This window comes from Dromaius novaehollandiae, chromosome W, assembly GCF_036370855.1.
Source record: "Dromaius novaehollandiae isolate bDroNov1 chromosome W, bDroNov1.hap1, whole genome shotgun sequence".
Taxonomy (NCBI): Eukaryota; Metazoa; Chordata; class Aves; order Casuariiformes; family Dromaiidae; genus Dromaius; species Dromaius novaehollandiae.
In genome coordinates, this window is record NC_088130.1 from 58,690,539 (window position 1) to 58,713,411 (window position 22,873).

Here is a 22,873-nt window from a genome sequence, read left to right on the forward strand (position 1 = left end):
GTTTAATTTTCTAGGTCTGTCTCTTTGTCTCTGCCTTTCTATCAGGACTTCTAGTGATTTATTTGATTCACTGGTCCTTTGGATTTCCTCCGCTTTGTTACAATGCGCCTGTGTCTCAGTGACACAGAAAAATGTTCATTTGAAGTAACAGATCTGGCTAGTGGTGCTTTGGATTTGATACAAAAATAGAACTGTGTAGAAAACTTTTTTATTAGCTTATTCAGAATCCTAGACCCCAGGAACTTCGAGCTGAATAACACCATGTTTTACTCAAAATATGAAACCAGGCATTGGGTGCTTTAACATAGCCGCTGAGGTTCCTGTGGCAGAACTTTCTGTTGCTTCACAAGACTTCAAGGACTACATGCTTTGTAGGACTACCAAAATTCAGGTGTGCAGTATTTTTCCATTAGCCAAATTTTATTTTCTTAGCCTTGGATAGCTCTCTTTTTTTAAATGAGTAAGTACAAGTAATAGAAAAGGAAATATTACAGAGCAAAAGCCTGAATAAAAAGACCTTCAGAACAGGCTCCAGTGGATGGTGCGATGGAGATGTGACAACAAAGAGATACCAACTGCAGCACAATTAGGGATACGTTTTCTCAGAAAATTCTTCTGATGAAGAATTTTCAAGAGCAACAAATAAAATTTGGAGAGAAACTCAGGCAACTCTAGGGAAAAAGAAAGATGCTGCACACATCATGGCAGCAAAAGCTGACAGATTGAACAAAAAGCTTCTCCTGAATATCAAATCTATGTATGCAATATTAGAAAGAGACCTCATGAGCCACAAAGATATTCTAACAATTGCACTTCATTATCCCTTACCCTCAGTTAACAATATTATATTGCCTTTCTTTGGCACTGCACATCTGAGATTCCTTAACACCTGAAAAGCAACGGCCATATAGGTATTGGCTAGATAGACAAGTACTACTGTCCTTATTTGACATAGCAGAATACCAACATACTGAGTTATGTAGAAATCAGGAACTTGGTGAATAGACCTGAATTTGGAAATGGTTCCCTCTTTCAAAGCTGCTTGAATATGCAGAGAAATTATTACTCGTTATGAGTAAAAGGAATAAAATACCTCTTCCTCTTTTTCCCCCACCGATACACACGCACACACAAACAGTTCTAGGCAAAGTTTGAACATGACTTTCAAATCAAAGCATACTTCAAGGCAGAGGCCAGACCAGATTCAAGCTAAACTTGCAAACTGAGCTTCTCAGATGAACAGTGTTAGCTGACTGCAAAAGATTATAATGATTAACAAATGTGCCAAGTATTTTACTGAAAAATGAGTAGGCTGTTTATGGACTTCTTTGTCTGAAGCAAGTGGTTTCTGCTCCAGGGAGGAGAGGACATCATACTGGGGGGGTTGTACTTTGTCTGGCTGCACTTCAGTGTTGAAGAAGATTAGGGTGTCTCTGATCTAATTCAGTAATTATGAAATTAGGTTGATCCCCTTGGTTCTGATAGCCTGTGAATGATGTGGTCCTGTGTTGGGGAAAGCAGGAACGCTGCTGGTACCCCAAAATCGGACAGTGTTGGCAGCTGGCTAGCTATCTGGCAGTATTTCTCAAAGACCTGCCTAATTTCTTAAAAAACTTATCTTTGTACAGCCCATGATGAATATACTACTGGTAAGGCACTGATTTGCCTACCTCTGCTATTTGTGTATTAAAGATGCAAACATTTCTCTGAAGATAGATTGCTTTGGAAACGAGCAGCCTTTAAGCAGCACTTGATATCTATTGCACAGATTTTGTAAGTCCTTGGTGCCAGTTCTCTTCAAGAAAAGGTTTCCTCAGTGCCTTTCTCACTATCTTGTTGATGCAGCACACAGACAATTCAACAATCACTGTGAATAAAATATGCTGTTTTCTCCAAAAGGTATGTGCAGATATGGATTTTTGTGCAAAAATCATGTTCAATTTCAAAAGGTGCTTTAGAATAGTAAATGACTCTGTGCACGTGGCCACATACTTAACAATGAAATCTAATCAATCATAAACCACGAAGGAGCACTGCTGCAGGCCACAGGGGGAATGATGCGGATTGATGACCTAAACAGAGAAGTCTAAGAATTCCAGAAATGATTCCAGGGAAGAAAAATAAACACAGCATCAGAGCAAGTGTGATAACCACTGCATAATATACAGAGAAGAATGACTGACTTGCTAAAGAAATCAGGGAAAAATGTATTTTGATGAGAAGCTCTACGAAGATCATTAGAACCTGATTGCTTTAACCTTAGATTTTTCATATCTGCTTCTTGCTAACTCTTCGGTCTCTGCAAATATTATACCTACAATCAAGTTTCTCCAATAGATAAATTTGACCTATGATATCTTAGACCACTGAAATCCAAACACGTGATGACCTTGGAAGGTATATTGAAGAGATACTTTAGTGAACCATATTTTCTATATGTTGCAAAATAATCTTGGAGAGGCTTTTATTCTCAGGAGCTTGGAAAACAAATGTTTCTATGAAGCTATATAGTTGAATGTTTGAATCTGAGACACTCTGGTTGTTTCTATTGACTTATTTTGGTCTGTTAAGCGTAATACTTAAATAGAGTACGTACCTTAGACTTTTGCAGTGAATTAATAATGTAATGGGTAGTATCCACAAAGAATTTCCAGTAAAAATATCCAAGTGTGTATTTTCTCACTTTAAGGTTTAGATCTTGCTGGTAGCAGCATTTTTGGACCTCCCCTCCCCCCATATATTTGGGGCACATGATAAGTTATGCTTTTATGTTTCATGCCAATTTAAACTATGAAGTTCCTAATGGTTATCCACTTTGGTGCTCTGTGAGAAATCCACGGTGTCTGGGGAACTTTGCATTGCAGTATGGCCTGCAGTTAGTCTATGAAAATGCAGGGGGAAAGGCATAAATGGAGACAAATCTCTGCTGATTGTTCCATAGCTATTAGCTTATTTTTCCCTTGCTGTAAAGACGCAGTAGGACTTCAAAAGGCAGTATAAAAAGGACTGGATCAGCACCACTATTTCTTGTTGTTGTGCCCATTTGCAATGGGTGATCCAAATTAAGCTGGCGCAAAATGGAGTGTCATTATTAAAGATGATATAAGGCTGCGCAGAACCGAAGTTGTGGTTGCAGCTCTGAACCTGTCGTGATTTTTCATATTCTGTGTACGGCTTCATCCGACTTTCAAGAATTCTCTTATTCAGCCCTTTTAGCCTCATATTTACTGCAGTGTGCGGTGGAGGAGACGTGCGTAATGTGTTCTCCCTCTCGGGCTGTGTCTATGCAAGGCAACGACTGTCACTGCTGCCGCGGTGGATGCTGTACAGACACACGCTCTTTCAGGGTAAGACACCGTTGTTCTGCAAAAATTGCTCTGCTTTTGGAGTAATTATTTCCAAGTAAAATTGGAACAAAGTGTCCACCTGAGGATGAAGATAACTCTAGGTTATTACTGTAATCATGCTGGTTAATTTTTCAATGCAGACAAGGAAATCAACAGGATAGTTCATTTTAGTCTCCTTCTGAACAGAAATTATAATAGCACAGTCAGTGCTGGCTTGTCCTCACGGTCTATTTTATCCCAGCTATATATGTACGTGTGTCTCTATAAAGGGCAGAGATGAGGAAAGAGAGCAGCAATATAAAGATGAAGGGTCCCAATTTTGCTTCATAAACACAGAGGAAAATAAATGCCTTGCTAGAGGAGCTCCCAACTTACCAGGAGCCATGCTGTGGGGTTTTTTTTTTAAGTCATGGCCTGGATTTTGGAAGCTGCTGGGGGAAAGTCACAATTTAGCTTATTCTATCTCAGATACTTAGCGAGTACTGCCCCACTTTGTCCTGTCAGTGACGGCAGATTGCTCACCCCCCTGGATAGGAAGATGCTGTACTTCTCTGGTTTGTACTTTCTTCTCTCCCTACTGCCTTCGAACCCGGGGCCAGACTTGTCACTAAACTATACCCAAGTGTCATCAAATCATCTACAGAGAAACTCTGGAATAAAATGAGCCTCGGCATCTGGGGGTTTCAGGGTGAGCTGAGGGCATGTGATAGCTCAGCAGATCTGCCTCGCTCGCCGGACGGCGTCCAGATGTCTCCAGGGTGCAAGGGAAGACGGACGCCGTCAGGGTGACGGTTCGGTGGCACGGGTCAGGGCCGAGCATCCTGCTTGCTCTTGGAAAATGTGACAGAACTACAGATTTCTGAAGCCAGCCTGTTGTTGTTAGCATGACTAAAATCTTCTTTGTGGCAACTTTGAAAGTACTCCAGCTTTCCTAAAAGAGTTAAACTACTCAAATTTGGTCCTGCTGATATAGCCACATGAGGATATGTGATCTGAGCAGCGTTCGAATCCCTAAACCTGAATATTATGTCCCCTTATGCTTCATCTGATCTTTCTCCTGCTTCCTGGCTTCTCCTCTTTTTCTTCCAGGGTCCTCTGGGTTCCAGGAACCTGCTCTACTTCCAGCATCCCTCCCTTATCTAAAGCAAAATAAAAGGAAATTTTGGGCACTCTCTAGGAGGTGAAATGTGGAAAACACTAAGAAATGTACTTAATCTCTACCCAGCCGGTCACCAAGAAAAACACTAAATGCTACTGATCCTGTTGACAACTGACCAGGTTGCAAAACACAAGTATCAATGTTGGTAGATCCACACTCATGAAACCACATTTAATTGGGATTTTTGATGTTCACACTGCATAATAGGTGCATAACCTTCAGGAAGAGCAGAAGGAAATAGTGTTCCTCAGATGCGTAAGGGAAGAATGTAAAATATTTCTGGCAGCCTCAAGAATTACTGATTCCAGTTGTAGATAAAGATGACCTTTCAACAGAGAGCTGAAGAATAAACCCAACACACATAATGTGCAGTATCTTTCCTACCTTTTGGCCTGCTATCAGAAGATAGAAGCAATGACTGATTTACATTATGAAATTGAATGCCAGCAGCTGCCGATGAAGCTTCTTAGTAAAGGACATTGTTTATGAGCATCAGCTTTGCTTCCATGGCATAATCCTGCCAGAAGCCAAACACTTTCCAGCAGGAGCACCAAATCTGCAGCACCTCAGAGCGTTATTTTACCACTGTGGTATAAAATGGGGGCAATACATATGACTGACTTTGGAGAGATTTAAATGATATTGTTATTGTAAGAGGATAAGGAAGAGAAAGCAAAGTCCCTTTTCATTCTGTTTCTATATTGGTGTAACATCCCGGAGATGAATAGACTTAACTCTGATTTGAATAAGAAGGGGTCCAGGCATAATCTGCCCCCTTGTTTTAGAGATGTGCGTATAAGTAGACTGGAACTGTGGACCTTTAAAAATGAAGATAACAGATAATCTGAAGTTGGTGGCTACATTTTTTTTTTTTTTGTGATTCTGATCCGTATGCTGCTGCCGTTGAAGCTAATCATCACATTTGCATGACTATTGGCTGTTATTTCCTGCCAGAATTGATCACAGGGGACAGGCGTGTTTTGAAATAAGGGCTCAGCAGTCTGGGCAGCGATCCCAAGGTGCACCACTTGTTTCTGCCTTGGGAGCTCTGGGTATTATTCATGTCCTACCAGAAGATAATCACATTTTTGAACTTGGGAGTTAAAGGGAATAATTTTCAGAGTTTCTCTTGCTTCACCCCACCATCCATCTTGCTTTCATGAGCCAGCACCATTTTAGAGCTCGCTGGGAGCATGGAAGAATCATTTGTAAGCACTGCTGTTCTCACACGGATAAATAATGAACAGAGTATTGTTCAAAGTCAAGTCCCTAGAAACAGGGCGGAAAAATCACCTAAGGACACTGAATCTGTCTGACAGGTGGCACGGGAGAGCCCAAGTGACTTGGGATCATGAGTGGTGACAGAACTTTGTATACTCCAAAATCTGCTATCAGTGAAATTTCATTGAATCCGGTGCCGCGTTGACCCCGGCTCTGCAGTGAACCGCCTCACCGGGTCACGCCGCAGCATGACGACGCGGGAGGAAAAACAGAGCGGGAGATGGTCCTCCTGACCGGCCGCTGCTTGGACAACTGCTGCCTGGTCTGGGGTGGCACATGGCTGTTTTTTCTTGGTGTGACACGGCCTGGCTGACACCAGTGGGAATCTCCCTGTCCTTCATGGAGGGTGGTCGGTCTCGGGCGCCCTGCGATACTGCCTTGCTTGAGCGCAAGTACTTTGCATTCACAGAACAGCCTGACCAACGGCATCCTCCAGACGTGGAGGAGGCCTAAGGCTCTGCCTAGAACCTCGTGCTGAGCTTCTTGACATTGCAACAAGTGCCTCTGGAAACCACTCCGTTTTCACCACTAGGCTTAATTTAGTCATCAGCAGAGACGTTACAGTCAGGAACGATCATCTTCAGAGGAGCGACAGGCAGAGTGTTCGGACAAAACTGAAACACGCCTGCCTGGCACTGTCTTTATTAAAGCAAGTACTTTAGAGACACCGTGGTGGTTCTCAGCTTGTTTTTTAGATTTAATTTTAGACCTGCAGTGCTGGAAACCCACTCCCTGAGCCTTGTATCGGGGCATGAGTCAGGAAGGGAATCTGCCTTGAAAGAAAACAGAGCTGCTGACCATTTCCTTTGGCAGTGGCCAGGAAAAGTGAACCTGAAAAAGCAACCAAACATTTACAAATGTACTTTCATTTCAATAATCTGAAGTTTCTAATAAGAAAGGAACTTGATTTAAAAAGATTTTTTAACTTGTTTTTGTTCCTTTACGGGTAATTCGCTGTTCATTCAAATCTTCTTTTGCAAACAGCACTTCCTGCTGAGCGACACCAGAAGATAAAAGTACAAGCGAAATATTTAAAGGGCTTAAGAAAATCCCAAAGTGCCCGAAAATATTAAAAGCCAGCACGGAACAACGCCGGCTCCTCGGGGGCCGGAGCTTTCGCCCGGGCTGCGAGCGACACGCGACCCTTCCAGCAGGACGGCGGCGCCCCGGCCACCCCGAGCCCCCCCGGCGGCGGACGGGGGGGGGGGGGGAGGGCGGCGGCCCCCCGCGGGCATCCCCGCGCGGGCGGGCGGGCTGCGCGGCGCCGACGGGGCGTAAAGTTTCCGCGCTCCCCGCCCCGTAGGGCCGCCCCTCGCCGGAGCCCCGTGCCGCCGTCGCCCCCCCCCCCCCCGCCCCGCGCCGCTCCCCGGGCCGGGCCGGGCCGGGCGGGCAGCGCGGCGGGCGGCAGCCGGCGAGGCGGCGGCGGCAGGTGTCGGGCCGAGCCCGGCCGCGCCGAGGTGAGTGCGGAGCGCGGCGGCGGCGGCGGCGGCGGCGGCGGGGCGCGTCCTGCCCGGCGGGCGCCCGGGAGCTGCCCGGGGGCGGCTTCTCCCCCCCCTCCCCGCCGGGGCGGCCGGTTCCCTCCCGCGGGGACGGGGCTTGCGCCGGCGGCGGAGCCGCTTCGCCCCGCTCCCCCCCCTCCGCGAGCGGCGCCGGTGCCTGCCGCGGGCGGCGGGGACCTCCGGGTCGCGGCCGGGCCGGGCCGGGGAGCGGCGGCGGCCGCGGGGCAGGCACGGTCGGGGGGGCTGCATGGCCCGGCACGGCGGGTGCATCCCCGGGGGCCGGCGGGTGCATGCCCCCGCGGCAAGCGGGACCCCACTCCTGGGAGTCGGTGGGGCGCCAACCCGCCCCCCCGCGGACCGACGGGACCCCATCCCCGGGACCGGTGGGTGTAGCCCCCCCGGGATCAGTGGTGTGCAACTCCCCGGGGCCGGCAGGAACCCATCCCCTGGGACCGGTGGGATGCACCCCCCCGGAGTCGGTGATGTGCATCCCCCCGGGGTTGGCAGGACCTCATCCCCGGGACCGGTGGGGTGTAGCCCCCCTGGGGTCAGTGGGGTTCATGCCCCATGCTGGGGGCTGCTTGGGGCCCTGCCCCGACCCACGCTGTGCCGACCCGGCTGTACCGCACGGAGGGCAGTGGGCACCATCGCCTGCCGTGGTGCTTCATGGCATCTCCCCTGCACTGTGCGTTAGCTCGCGTCATGACTGCCTGTGCTGCTGGCGTGCAGTGGGGCAGGACCCAGGGAGGGAGCGAGAGGGGTGGCTTTCACCTAACCCCCCTCGCCCCGTTCCCTGTATGCAGCAATCTAATAAAATCCGACAGCGTGAAACATCTGGCCATTTTTTTGGGGGGGGGGAATCATCAGAAAGTAGTTCTCCATGTCATTAAATACTGCTGGCCGCACAAAGCAGGCTGTGATATATGCAGTGCTGTAAGCCCAGGAGCAATTGTGGATGAGATTCGGAGGAGGAAAACATCAAGCGCTGACCTCAAAAGCTAAAGTTAAATGTGTCGCCTCTCTTCCAGGTGGCCTGGGGTACTCTTATTAAACCTGTCTCGGTTTGTAATGCTCTGCCCATTCTGCTTTGCGACAGAAAGCTCTGATGCCCCCTTTGCAGGTGCCATAAAGCTATAAACGGGCTTAATATAGCCCATTCTGTTAACCTCAGTTCTTTCGCTCAGTAGCCTTTTAATGAACTGCAACATTCATGAATTTCTCTCAGTGGGTTGTCAGGGCTTCTCTCTGCCGTCTGGAGGGTCCACGCAGCGGGGAAGCGCCTGGGGGGCCCGGCCGCAAGCTGCCTTCGCCCCCCTCTCCGCCGCGGGAGGTGGTGGGGGACTGAAGCGAGGGATGGTGGGCTCTGGCGAATGTGGCTTCAGTGGGGTCAAGCATTGCCCTGGCGCGGCGTCGGCTGCCCGTGCACCAGCTGAGGTGCTGGGCTGCAGCCTGGGGCCGTCGGGGTTGGACCTGCACTTCGTTCCTGTGAGTAGACTCTTCTTGTCAGAGCACTTAGGCACTTTGGTCTGAGTGGCTCTGTTTTAAGGCAAACTCAGGTGCATGACCTCTGAAACCCTCACTTTTGTGTCCTGGATGCACCTACTTGCATATATTGTGCTAATCCCTCTAGATTACAAACTTGACCATTTTTAGAGTGGCTTCTCCCTGTCTTGCACGGTTATTGCACTGGAGAAATTATCTTCTGAGCAGCTAAAGCCCACAGCGCATGCAAGAAGTACCTGCAGTACTACTAAGGTAATCATTCTGTGAAAAACAAAATGCCTGAAAGCAAACAGAATGTAAAGTGTGGCTTTGAAGTCTTTTTCTCTGTGAAAATATTCAGTGCTTAGCCTAGAGGATATCTATTTTCTTTCACTTTTATAGAACTCAGGAGTATTTTACAGAGGTGGGATTCAAATTTTGGGACGTTTAGAGAAGAGCTAGAAGTCTTTCAGTTTTCACGACATGGGGCCTTCTTGTGTTGCCTTTACAGTGTTGTCAGGTGAATAGGATGCTGAAAGCCTTGACACCTGAGCAGATACTCACACCAGCTTCTACACTAATGAGCTTGTGAAGGCAGCACTTATCAACTGTTTGAATATAAATGGCAACTTTGGTGACCAGGTGTGCTTTCTGTGGGTGAAGTGGAGTTGTCTTATCAGTATGTCCTTGTCACTGGTTGTTTTCTCTTCTCTCTCCCTCTCTCTATCCTATGGATGCTTTAAACCATTAATGGAAATCCTCTGTTCCCCCAAATGCCGTGGTGTATTCCCGGGCGGCTGGGCACAGCCTCGGAGGTTGGCTGCAACAAGGGTGCACGAGGCAGAAGTCGGGGCTGTGACTCTCTAATTTAAGATGAACTACAATGTGGCAGATCAGGGCAGTCTCTGGCTTCTTCAAACCAAAGGGAGCAGTTTATCCCAGGCACCTCGTCAGGGCTGCTCAAAGGCGAGAAGGACAAACGGAGTCCAGATGTCTTTGGAAAGGCTTACTGAGGACTTTGGAGAGCCCCGACTTCTCCCATGCTGGAGCCATAATCTCGCGTAGCAGGTAGCTGCTGCTAGCAGGGCCTGTTTGGCAATGCCAGTGAAATCAAGTCCCTGTGTCTTGAGGGCCAAATTTAAAAGGACTTTCGAGCTGCATGGCTTTACGATATTGCAGTCAGTGTCTTGCTAGCGTTTCTGTAGCTTCATGTAACATCAAAGGAGTGGCTTTGGGCAGAAGTCAGGTCTGGTGCAAGAGCGTCTGGTCCGTGTTAGGAGGCAGCATGCGACTTTACTGTAGAGTCCTTCCAAAGAGGTGAGGAGTGCTGTGGCCACTTCAGATGTGTGGCCTCCTCTCTGCTTAAAGGCTTGCACGATCCTGCCATGGCCTTGCTTGGGCTTGGGAGCACGTAGCAGATGCTCACCTTCTTGCAGAGGAAAGGAATGGACCTAAAACATGTCTTTGCTCAGCTGTGCAAGTTTTGTGGAGTGCTTTTTTTTTTTTTTTTTGAGTAAAACTTTTCTGCACTTACTCCCTTTAAAATCCAAGTAAAGCGACATCTGTGAACAAACAAGTTGTTTATTTGTTACTATTTTAATGATAATCTTGTGTAAAGCACACTTCACCACTTGAAAGCTCAGCTGGGTTGGCCTAAGTCAAAAGCTGGATTTTATCCATGGAAGTGTAAGAAAAGGTCTTATAATGCAGGTACATTTCTAAAATTGTTTCCTTATATTATTACTGAAGTACATTTCTTTGCTGTATTTCTATACGTTTCTATACTAAGTGGTATTCTATTTCTAAATGTTGTTACTGTCTGCAGTATAGGATTCCATTAGACAAACGCAGAATTAAAAAAGAAAAAAAAGTTTTAACTGGGCAACATGAAGGCAGGAAATGCAGTGGCTGAGGCTCCAACAGCAATATTAGCTTGGCTGCAATGCACATCCTGTAAGCTCTTTTATGGCATACATCTCATAACGTAAACAGGAATAAGCACATAGATTAATGTATCCAGAGAGAGCGAGCAGAAAAGAGTATTTTTCTGAATTTGACCCAGTTGTCCATGAGAGCTGGCTGTTGTGTACCGTCTGGAAGAGCATGGTACTCCCTTACGCCGTGCTGGGCAGCGAGTGCCCTGCTGACTCAGAAGTACCTGGTTGCTGATGGAGCAAGAGTAACATCACTGAATGAGTAATGTGGGTTTTGCTTGTGTTGAAACGATACCATTTTAATAAACTGCTTTTTGTTCCTCAAGGTCTGTGAGTTGTACTCTGATCCTTAAGCATTCCCCGTTTCTTTATTCCTGACGGATGTGTCTGGCCCTGCCGAGCCTGCTGGGGCTGTGACAAAGTGCAGTGGGCTCACTTTGGTGAGTCTCAGCTTTCTCCTCATATTACCCCTGCGTTACAGTAACAGCTCTTCTGGCTAATTTTTACTAGATCATATACAAAAGTCATTACGTGAATATAGTATTTTAATACAGATCTGCAATGGACCAAGCAATATTGCTCTTTATATTATGTTGTCTTAATTAAAAATTGTGATATTAATGTATTTCACTAAATAGATAAATTTAGCTTGAAGGTCAGATAGTCTAATCTGACCTTCCCCGTGTCACAAGACATTATATCTCGTGCAGCTACCACTGCACCGAGTCTGAAATTTGCATGCAATCTGTTGTCATCTAGGACAGAGTCTGTGGTCTTTCAGCAGCAGCTTCCAGCAATGAAAAGGCAGTTTGGGCGAATAAAATTAATTTGTGGTTACTCTCTGGAATAAAATAATTATTCTTTTATGGTTAAAAAGAGCTCCTAATCTAGTATCAATACACTGATATTGCTGTCTTTTTTTTTGACATTATAAAGCTGTGCAATGGAGATGGGAACAGCAAAATTGGGAGGCTCTGGAATTCCACAATCCAATATTGCTTCTATTATACCTGCCTAATTGGAACGGCTCCTCTTCGGTGCAGCCTCCCACATAGGCTGCTAGAGGACTGTTGTAAGCTGTGCCAGTTGTGCTTTAATTTCATTACAGTTTGATTTGGCCAGCATTTTATTAACTTTCTCTGCAGTGTTATACAGTTTGCAAAGGGGATTAGTACTCTGGGTGAGTTGCAGTATTTATTGTGTGCGCTTAATCTAAATTCCTCTTGAAATGGAATTGTATTCAGCTAATTTGACGAAACTTTGAAATGACAGTAAGGCTACTTCTGATAATTGATTTTTTTTTTCCAAGTGAGTAATCGTGCACATTAAAATTATCATGATCCACACAGTCAAAATGGTTCAAGTCAAACAGAGGGCCTGGATCCCGCTGGGTTTTGACTTTGACTGGTTTGGTCTTTGGCCATTTTTGCTTAGTGGAAAGTGAAAGTAGGCACTGCTTTGGGGTCCCACTGCGGTGAAGGGTCAGGTGTCTTCTCGAAAATGTAGCAGTACCTCTCATGATTTGGGCTGCGGGAATTGCCAGAAGGAGCAGGATTGAAAAATGGGGGAAGTGTAGAAAGCAGAGTGTCTAACTATATTAAAGACTTGCGAAACTTGTGCCATTGCACACACACACAAAAAAGGTGTAATTTTATAGAGTGGAGCCATCATCCCTGTCTCAGACTGGGGAACAGCCTATTCAGTATTATATTTTTATCATAGACAACACAAAGACTTTTGCTGTGCTGTTTAAAATCCAGACTTCTTTCAGCCTGTGTTCTGCCGTGATGTTTTCATCCAAAATGGACTGCTGAGTCTGACTATAGCAATCTGAAAAAACCACCCTAACCTTCCTTCCTGACACTTCAATTGTAACATCCACTATGTGAAACTAGGGCATAAATGCATTAACACTTGTCACTGGGAAGAAAATCCTAAATGTGATGGGGACCAGAAGAGAGTGATTCTTAGATTCATGATATAAATTGGTTCATTATTTATTTCAATCAAAGGCTGTAGGTGCTGTTATAATGAAAAATTAAAGTGCACTTTGCAGAATAAATCCGAGCTGACACTGTGCCAGCCCAAAAGCATTCCTGACCTACAAAACGAAGGCAAGCTTTGATGCTTGCTTCGCTCTTTGCAAAATTCTGGATAAACAGACTTTGGCCAGAGGTTTAACAGAGGTCAGCCCTATTAAACCACCGGTGCAGAGCCCACTCTCTTTTCTACTGCCGTCCAGTGAAAACATCCTGCCGTTGCCTCCCAGGTGTTGCAGATCTACACAACAGCAGCCCAGCTGCTCGGCTGCCTGTAAATACACCGGCGTCTTCACTAGATACCATCTTACCAGTACTAGCATCCTATTTGCAAGTTATCTGTAAGTTTAGGAGCAGTCTGTGTCCCAGCCTCAGCTTTCTGGGACAGACTACTAAAATGCAACCTGTGCCCTCTTGGACCAGAGCTTTTCCACACCTCCAGCTATGTGCAAATATAGTAGTGTGTAAATCAGTGATCTGACCACAAGAAGGGTTAATACACTGCTGCTTCACTCTCCACGCCTGGAGCAAAAGCTATCTCCCAGTCATGCGGGGTAAGTTTAGCTTTAATATCGAGGTATAAATTTTAGTAGTCTTGGTGGACTTGAGATGACCAAGGCATGTGATCTCTTAAGATATTTATGTCTTTCTCAGAACAGTCAAAGATCAAAAGGGGACTTCAAAACAGTATGGAAAAGTTTTTTGAAAGTTTGCATCCAAAGGCTGTGCCAAAATGCACAAAGAAAAGGCTCTGTTTATTTAATGCAAGCCTAAAGCTCTGATGGAAGCGGTACAGCCCGAGCAGCCCATCTCTGCTCCCTCGGCTGGTGGTTACGGGCAGCAGCCACCTTTGCTGGCGGGACAGCCTGGCCGTCACGGCACCGTTCATCAGGGCTGGCAGGAACGTCGCTGGCCACTGACCTCGGAGTAAAGACTAAAGTCCCTGACTCATCTGCACTCAACTCCCAATGTGAAGGATGTCAGATGACAAGTGGGACAGGTATTAAACATTAACCAGCTGCTCTGCTTTAAAATATTAATCCTGATCTCGTGCTCTTACCTCTTTCCCAATAGGACTGGCTTTGAAGGACTTGAGACTTTCACGGGTGATGAATTTACCTATCTCTCGGTCTTCTGTATCCCAAACCTGCAGTGCTGTTTTTCAGCTCTTGAGCATTCGCAGGTATTTCTGCTAGGAACGTGCTTGCCATGTTTATCTGTGAATAGAAACAAGTGGGTGGGCTGACTTTAAGCCAAGCTGCAATTGCCTTCCAGGCTCCCAGCAGCACAGATTATATTACCCTTCCTTTAATCATCTTCCCCACCCTTTAACCTTCTACTCTTTGCAGCAGAAAAGCAAAGCATCTCGCCCCCAGTGCTGAGCAGCCTTCCTCCATCAGCTTTATATTCAGGTCCTCCGCTTGATGCTGAGGAGCTGAGCAAGGAAATGTCATCTTCAGTGTGACGGGGCTTTGGCTCTGGGCTGGGAGGTGGCCCACCTCATTCCGCAGTGATCCATCTCCTCTCTTGTATGGAGTAACAGACCTCCCACTCTTTCTCCTCTGAAGGAAACCACAAGCATTTCCATACTGGATGTGCATCCTGGAGCTCATCTGGAAATAAATAAATGCAGCAGACAAATGGGTGGCACTGCTCCAGAGAGCCCAGTGGTTTCTGGCTGGTGAGTGCTGGTGCTGCTGGCCGGTGTGGGACTGGGGACAGTTGTGGGGGGCTTGTTTTGAGGGCTTTAGCCCACACCCTTTTCTTTCATTTACCATCAAGGTGCTAATCAGAGGTTTTAATGCTCTGTACATTGAATGGTCTTAAGTGCAGTGAATCACAGCTCCTAGGTGACTAGGATGGAAAGGACTTGCTCCTCTAGCCTTGGGTATTGGTACTTGGGTCATCTAGCCTTTTGCTTTGCTTTCAGAAGTATTCTTCCTAATTAAAGTGTGATTGGTGATTGCAAGATGTCTTGTTTGGGTGATTTAATAAATTACCACCTTCTCTGCTAAAAGTTAAAGTGTATTTACTAGCTGACTGTAAATGTCTCAGCTGTGGGGTGGTTATTTACTAAACTATTCTAATGCAAATCTGTGTTGTTGTGTTTCCATTGATCATACAGGCATTGCCCATGGATTTTACTTCTTGGTGTTTTTAGGCTTTTTCTCCTTCCTGCTGTATCTGTTCCACAGTGCACTGTGTAATAGGAATTCCTTGATGTGCCATTTAGCAGTCTAGAGCTATAACAATTAAATATATTCTTCCTTCTCCAATGAATTTTGATCCTTGTCGATGAGCTATATGCATTTGTCTAGAGAACATTTTATTAAAGCATTCTGTATTTTATAGGTGTATTTACTTTTAAATGTATTCTAACCGAAAAGGTAATGACTGCGATTATAGCTATATAAAGAGCATTCATCTTAAGAGCCATGTGGCTAATTGTAGCGCTCTCAGTGTGGATGCAGCCCGAGTGCTCCGGGCCGATGGATATGAAATCACAGTTCATGTTGTGAGAGGCTCGTAACGTGCCCAAGAGGCTGCAGCTGCCCTCCTGCAACGCGCGGGTGGTGGCATGAGGTAGGATGAGGTTTGGATATCATGGTCACAATTTTCCACGCTGAACTAGGTCTTAAAGTTTGTTCATTAGTCCTAAGGCCTGTATTGCCTACACATTTCTTTTGTGGAAGCAGGTTTGGTTGCAAGTGTCAAAAATGGTGGCTCAGCTTGAGAAATATACGGAAACTCCTTCAAATTGACGTTTCTTCTTTGGAATCCTCCTCTGATACAATAGCGGCTTCTTTTTCTTATACTAAAACTTTAGAAAAATGGAGTCTGTGAATAAGAAGTCTTGCCTTGAAATAGACTGCTTTGTGATTAAGGATTTTATCTGTAACCTTTTAATTACTTGTATAGATAGGATAGGAGCTCGGTGATAACAGATGGAAAGCAAGAAGTGCTCCTGGTTGGAAGGTATGCCTGGCATCTTTCACTGTCTTTCCGCAGGGTTTAAGGGGGATAGTCCTGCCCTGGGTAGGGGATGCCCTTTAATCTGATGGAGCTCACGTTGGAGTCTAACTGCTCTAGGTACCAGCTTCTAATCTGTACTGAGCAAAACTATTGGTTTGGATCTTGTAAGCAAACAAAGAAATACAGAAGAGGTTAGGAGACTTCCTCATCTCTGTGTACTATTTGATGATCAAGTTACTAGACATATTTTAGCTACTGGCAATGATATCACCAGGGTCTCATAGCACTATGCCTCGACTGACTGATTTCTGCTTTTATTGAGAGGGAGGGATAGGGGTGGAACTTGTTCTAAAAACTATTGTAAGCTGCTAAGACCAATTACATGGGGTTTTTTTTAATTGTTAGTTGGAAAGATAACTTGATGAGAGCTGGATACACAACAGAAACGGCTGTTCATCTTTCAAAAATGAATGCAAGCTTTTCTATGTAAGACCTGATATTTGCCTTAAATCTAATTTTGGTCTACAGCTGCCTGTAGTTTGCTTGGCTACATGGACTATGGAAAGTGGTTGGTATGTCAAGCCCTGGTATCTCTAAACATTGCCATAAAGGCAGCCCTGCTGCTCTCAGTGTTTGTGTAAGAGTCCTTTATTTGTGAGAAAATGATTCGCTGGGACCCATTTCTGCTAGGCCCAGAACAAACTTGGAACAAAATGCCTGTGGATCCCATAGTCGTCTTTTTATTCCAGCTCCCAACTTCTATTTATTGTATTCTGCTGTTGGCACTGCTGGTATGGTTCACCCTTCTCCTGCCCCGGACGGAAATTTTTTCTGTTTGCTAGGAGGTGCAGCAGCAACCTGTACTTGGCAGTCTATGTCGAGGGACAAATTAGAATTCCAGTTTAAATGAGGTGCTGTTTTTTCTCTTTCTTAAATAAAAACTTCTTTAAATGGAATCAGGCTCAAACCCAAATAAGATTTTTTAAAGAAGAGCTTCCAATCTCTGCGTGGCGGGGTGGTGATCTGCACAGACGTGCCAGCGTTTGGGAGAGGTGACCCTTCACAACGGCATCCCTGTCTGCTTCTCGAAGCTGCCCACGAAAGAGCAGGCTCTCTGCTCCCCCTCAGTCTGGCCAAATGCTGAAGCGGTGGCGTGAAAAGCAGTCTAGCTTGTATTGACACAGCGTAGCCTGAGGTTTTCCTAGACCTATTTGTTTCAATGAAGAATGCATAGGGATAGTCTAATTTGGCATATCAGGAAAGGCTTATGAAAACATTCAGGACTACACACAGCTGCTCTTTCTGGCTTCTGGCCTGCTTTCTTCTGGCTACTTGGCGGGTCAGCTATAAGGTCCTGCTCAGTCTAGGCCACCTTCTGAAGTGAAGCCCTAAAGGACGTGTAAGTCCACGGGTGGTGGGTACCAGCCTGGAACGAGGAAGCCTCTCCTTGTGTCCCAGTGTAGATAGAGGCAGTCCACTCGCTGCATAGCACCACGCATTGCAGGAGCCCAAACTGTTATCCAAAATACAAATTTAAAGGTAGTCTCAGAAGCTTTACCTGCCTCTGAGTTTTCCTAATCACTTTGGTAAATGCAGTTTTACTCCCCCCCCCCCCCCCCCAATCCTCTTACTCTCCTGTTGCTATAAAGAAAAGCAAAACAGGCAGGAGAGACTGATTACATGCTTGAGAAACAATGAAACTTTATGGTATTAGAAATGCTGCCAAAACATGAAAAGGAAAGGGAAAGGATGAATCTGGGGAAAAAAAATATTTTTCCTTCTCACGTTGTGTGTATCAGTCATGGATGGAAAATTATTTCAGACAAAGCTGTGAATTTTGTTTGTCCTTATAAAAACACTGTAGTTTTTTGAAAAGCTTCCCTTTAAGAATTATGGCCAACCTCATTTCACAGTTAGATATATTCATCTCTGTTAAATTCAATGGACAAAATCGGCACAAAACAACTGCTTAAAATTATAAGCAGCTTGCATAAACATGAATTATTAAGGTCACTAAAGCTCCTAGAAACCCAGATAAGTGAGTGCACAGTTGCATTTCTTTTTTCAAAACATACATTAATTAATAAGGGGCTTAGTTCCCAGTTTGTTCCCTTCCCCCCTCCCCCCCCATTTTCCTTTCATCTGGAAGAGAGGAAAAGTGTCGCTTCTCCCCTTCCCTCTCCCTTTTCCTTTGACCTGAAGCATAGAAATGTGCCAGACTTCAGCCCACACAAATCCATCGTGCACAGCCATAGTAGCCTAAAATGGTCACTCACATTCTGTTGGGGGAGTCACACCCTCAAAAATGGCCAGGCGTGTCACAGGGCTACCTGCGTGTCTGCTGGCGCAAAGCTGTATTACCTCTATGTGGCTGAAATGAAGTTTCCAGGAGCTGAAGAGCAGTCATGCTAACTTATTTGGGCAGCATGGAGAGGGCAAGGTGATCACAGGAGACATGTGGAAGAGGAGAAGCAGAAGGTTACAGATGATGTGGTAGTACCTAGAGATCCCATCCTCCCTCTGGACGTGCAGAACAGTAACCTGCCTCTGTTTTGAAGAACATTTCTTTTGCCTAGGTCAGGTGTGAAAGTGGGGGGTGCAGTGGAGAAATGTGGCAACCCTAAGGACCCCAGAAACTCAAGCCTACTGTATAGATGGGTGCATCTAATTTAGTGTTTTAGTGTGGATCAGGAATGGGCTTCTGAAACAAATCTCCTGGCCAGGCTTTGGTTTACATCATGGAGTGCTCTCAAAGTGCATGAACTGGGATCCTGCCTAGTAGGAAGATCTGCTCCAGGAGACACCTACTACAGCCCGGTCACAGATGGCCACTCAGTCCCTGGGTCCAGCCTAGAGATAGGCCACTGTGAAAACAAGCACACACCCCAAAATGTGTACGTACGGGAGTCAGCTTCTCCATGGGTCTCTTCTACTTGCTGATGTGGGCATAGCCAGTAAGTGTTGGTCGTGGTCCCACAGGTATCAGAGCAGCAGGAGTGTGTGGAGGGAGCTCTTCTCCAGCCTTATCCTGGCACAGAAAAGAGTGCAAAGGTGCTTTTTTAGGAAATGAGATGAGGGCTGCTGTGACTGAGAGGCTGAGCCCTGCATATATTCAGAGCAAAGTCAAAGTACTTATAAATATATGTCAAAGTCAAAACAGTTAAGGACCTGTGAAACAAAGAGTTGAAGAAGGGAAAACCAGGAGAAGAGCAATGTGATTATTTTTTCCTATTTTGGTTGCTGTGGTGCTGTCTGGAGCGAAAGCAAGTCAGACCTTCATTAAGAGGAAAAAAAGAGGTTGCAGTAATTGAGGTGTGAGATGAAGAGAACTACGATGCTGAGTGCTGGTTGTCTGGCTGGAGAGGGAAGGTCAAACCTTAGCAAGCTTATGCAAGACCAAACAGCTCAAACAAGGGAGCCTATTCATGGGAATTTATGTCTGGGAGAAAGGATGTCTTCAGAGATGGTCATAAAATGTCAAAAATATGGAGAGACTGCAAGCAAACTTGTGTGTAAGGGGTAGGGTTGAGTCTTGGGATCCTGGAGGTAGCAAAGGATGTGAGTTTCGCTTGCATAGTTTGTACTGTAAGTAAAGTCTCCCTGGGAATGATACAGCCCCACAGTGGGGTTATTCTGCTTATTCTGGAGCTGCTCTGAGGCATATACTTCACTATATTTATCACTGGTCAGGTGTTAGAAAATTAGGATGAAGGTAGATGGCTAATAATTCTTCTGTCTGTGATGTTGGCATCTGCAGAAGAAACTCAGATACTCAGCGTTTGGATTACTGAGCTCCAGAAAGATGAAGTCAGTATTTCTGGACTTGCTGGGTTTTAGTGATTCCACTTCTGCTTCATGCCCTAATGAAATATAACACAAATGTCAAGACATCAGATGTGGTCTTTTAAAAATCTTCCTAGGTACAGCACCTGTTCTTTATCTGTGAGGAATCTAATTTCTGCAGCCACTGGAGAAACCGTTCAAGGAGAGACAAATGTTAAAGCCATTATCTAAATGCTTATGTTCTGCGGCTGATACCTGGTTTTGACTTAACAAACAGCAGAGAAGTTCTCTGGAAGGACTTTGGAGGGAGGAGCTGGCCTCCATGGTGCTGCAAGATAAGGCACAAAGGCCATGGGCCGAACATTTATCCCTTAGGATAACGCTTATGGGGCAGCGTTGTTAAAGAGGAAAAAAAACCCCTTTGTCCCATGCTTTATTCCAGCACAGTTTCGGAAAATAGCTAGCCAAGGATTGCTTTTGATATATAATAAAAAAACCTCTAACCAACAAAGGGACTTTAAAACAAGCAAAGACTTGACATATTTGTTAATACACATGGCAGCAGTACATTAATTTTAAGGCATGCTTTTTAGTTTTTTTTAAATGAAATGAGGACACTAACTAAAATTAGTCCATTTATAAATCTTTCTGCATCTAATTTTCAAGCATAAATAAAACATTTGCCTTGTCTGTCTCTTTTCTCATCATGAGACAATACAGACCATGTAGCCTGTAACTTCTTTAAGGTAATAAGCAGTGAAGGCTGTCTTAAATGATTTGCTAAAAGATATAAAAACTGTTTTCACAGTAGAGGTGGCTTTCAAAGAGTGGGGAAGATGGCAGCAGGAATGTAGGGAGTTCCTTAGGATGGTTTTTAATGCTTGCCTTTGGGAACAAAACTTTAATGAATTTATCACTGTATATTTTATAATGTGGATTATCACACCGAGAAATGCACATCAAGGAGGGCAGCCAAGAGACTGCTCGTTTTAGTGAGACAGGTGGAAACGGAGGGCAGAGGCAGCCAGGGTGAGAAACAGCTCGGATTTGTAGCTGCCAGACCCAGGAAGGATTTGCCCTGGCAGAATTAGGGAAAAGGAAGGTAGCAAAGTAGATCAGAAGACCAGTCCACAAAGGTGCCATATTCCATTAATTTCTGTGATTAAAAAGAAAAAGGGGCTTATAGCAAAGAAACTCTTTGAAGTTCTTGTTATATGACAGTTGAGACTGCAGCATTGTCAATGCTGAAGATTTTATTCTGTGTCTTGTTTAAAAAGGAAGCTAAACATGACCTTGGGTCTGCAATTGTTGGTACCTCCTTAACGTATGTTAATTAGTAAAGTCTATGAGAAAAGTAGTACAGTTGCTGAGGGAACTATATATTCTAATTTTTAACATGTTCCAGATATTACCAATTGTGCTTAAAGATCTTTCATGCAGTTACGGTCGTGTGGATGTTGCTGGTGTGTGTGCAGTCACGTACCACGTTAAAGCATTTGCACGTATGGTGATGGCAAAACTGTAAAAAAAAGAAGTCCATAGATTATATTCTAAACTGTAGCATTAAAGCTGTGTGTCTTTGTTCCTTCTTATGCCATGCAGAAGGGGAGACATAGTAATGTGTGGGTCTGGTGTGTGTGAAGATGTTCCCCTCTGCTTTCAGATGCAGATTTTTAATAAGAGAAGTATGCATCTCTGCTTCTTGTCACTCCTGTCCCAGGGATGTTTTGCCTCGCTTGCTATGTTTTATCAGTTTCCTGCTCTTTGGTGTTGATGTCTGTTCTTTATAAACCTTCCAGCCTGCCCGGCATTGCACTGACCCCTCCCTGCTTCCCTGCCCTCTTTGCAGGAAAGCAAGCTGAGCAGCTGCAGATAACAGGGAGGCAGGAGCAGAAAAACTGCAAGTACCCAGAGCAAAATGTGCAGACCAAAGTTGTGCTGGCTGGGGAAGGAGTGGCTTGCTATGGCTGTCATGTAAATGCAAATAGCCAAACTGTTTCTAACTGTTCAGTGAAATAGCAGATTGTAAGTATAGATAGGGTTGTTTCCTGTAGTGTTTGTAGTCTAAATATTTATACCCGGTGATTAGGTCACTGTTCCAAATTTCCCAGAGATGGCGTTGCCCAGGTAGGGGTTTTGCGCATTTTTCCCCCAAGGCTAATGGGGTTTAGTTTAATGATACCATGTTTGTGGCTCTAAAGTTGAACTCCTGGAGTCTGCTGTTTTGAGTGATGCTTCTTGTAATCGGTCACGTTTTGGGAAGGCCTGAGCAAACACATTGCGATTGCAGGAGTTAATGCTTCATCGTCTGTTTTCTCTGTCTTCTCCTCCCGTGTGAGGTGGGGGGACGGCAGGAGCCAGGGCTGGGAACTCACCCTCCACCTCACCAGTAAATGAAAGGGTTTCTCGTTGCAAAGGGACAAGAAAGCAACCTCAGCCTCAGGCTGCGACGGGATTTTGTACTGTGCACTCTGTTTTCCCCTTTAAAGGACTACACAAAATCACTTCCTTACATCCAGCTACAAATCCAAAAATGCTAACCACCCACCCTACAGCTGCTAATACACAGATTATCTCTGCGGCCAATAGCTTTAAATAATCAAACAGAGATAATTTTACCCCTGTGATCCAACAAATAAAAACAAGAATCAGGCAAATCCTCTCATCCATAATCCTACCTCGGTTTCAAGGGCAGGGTGAAGGCTTTCATCAAAAGCGGTGGCAGTGGGAAGGTCATCAGGTTTGTCCTACCTTGGTTTGATGATGGGTTAAGGCCGTGTGGTGGTGTGCGGTGCTGGTGAGAGCGGGCTGTTTTGCAGCCTGATGAGACTGTCCGGCCACTGCTGCTGCGAAAGACATTAAGTGAGAAGAGCATAAATTGGAAGCTGTGTGTGCGGTGCTGCTTTCACAGGAAGAATTGTGGCTTGGAATATCTTTCTTTAATGACTTCAGTCTTTAACTTTCTGTTGGCATGGAGAACAGGCGTTTCTTATCACTGACAGGGTGTTAGTACCACGGAGAAAACACTGCTCAGTGTTGGGCGTCTTACCATTGCAACTGTGGACTCCTAGTCACGGACTTTGGTCTGTGCCATCGCCGAGGGAGAAGAGAGCTCTAGCCCAAAAGTCATATCAGAAAACACTTTCCTTTTAAGTTTTAAAAGTCTGATTCTTTTTGCCTTTTTTTCCTAGGTCAGCTGGTTTGTTTTATTCAAAATGAAGTCTCAACTTTTTGTGTTAGTAAATTCTAGCTTCTCAGAGCTTTCATCTCATTTTCCCCTGCCCTTTTCCCCTCTCTTCTAGGAAGCTCATTTCCTTATTCTTGCTATTAAGGTTACTTAGTATGTTGTCATTGGGAAGCAGCACTCACATTTTCA

At 45.3% G+C, this 22,873-nt stretch overlaps 1 protein-coding gene across 3 annotated transcripts in view; it reads left to right on the forward strand.

Moving 5' to 3' along the window:
* The first annotated feature begins 7,132 nt into the window (after positions 1-7,132).
* LOC112982170 (PDZ domain-containing protein 2) overlaps positions 7,133-22,873 on the forward strand; it is a 210,769-nt gene continuing 195,028 nt past the window's right edge. For all 3 annotated transcript variants that reach the window (XM_064500657.1, XM_064500658.1, XM_064500659.1), the window contains exon 1: positions 7,133-7,244. The gene's annotated coding sequence lies outside the window, so the exon portion shown is untranslated. The remainder of the gene's footprint in view (positions 7,245-22,873) is intronic.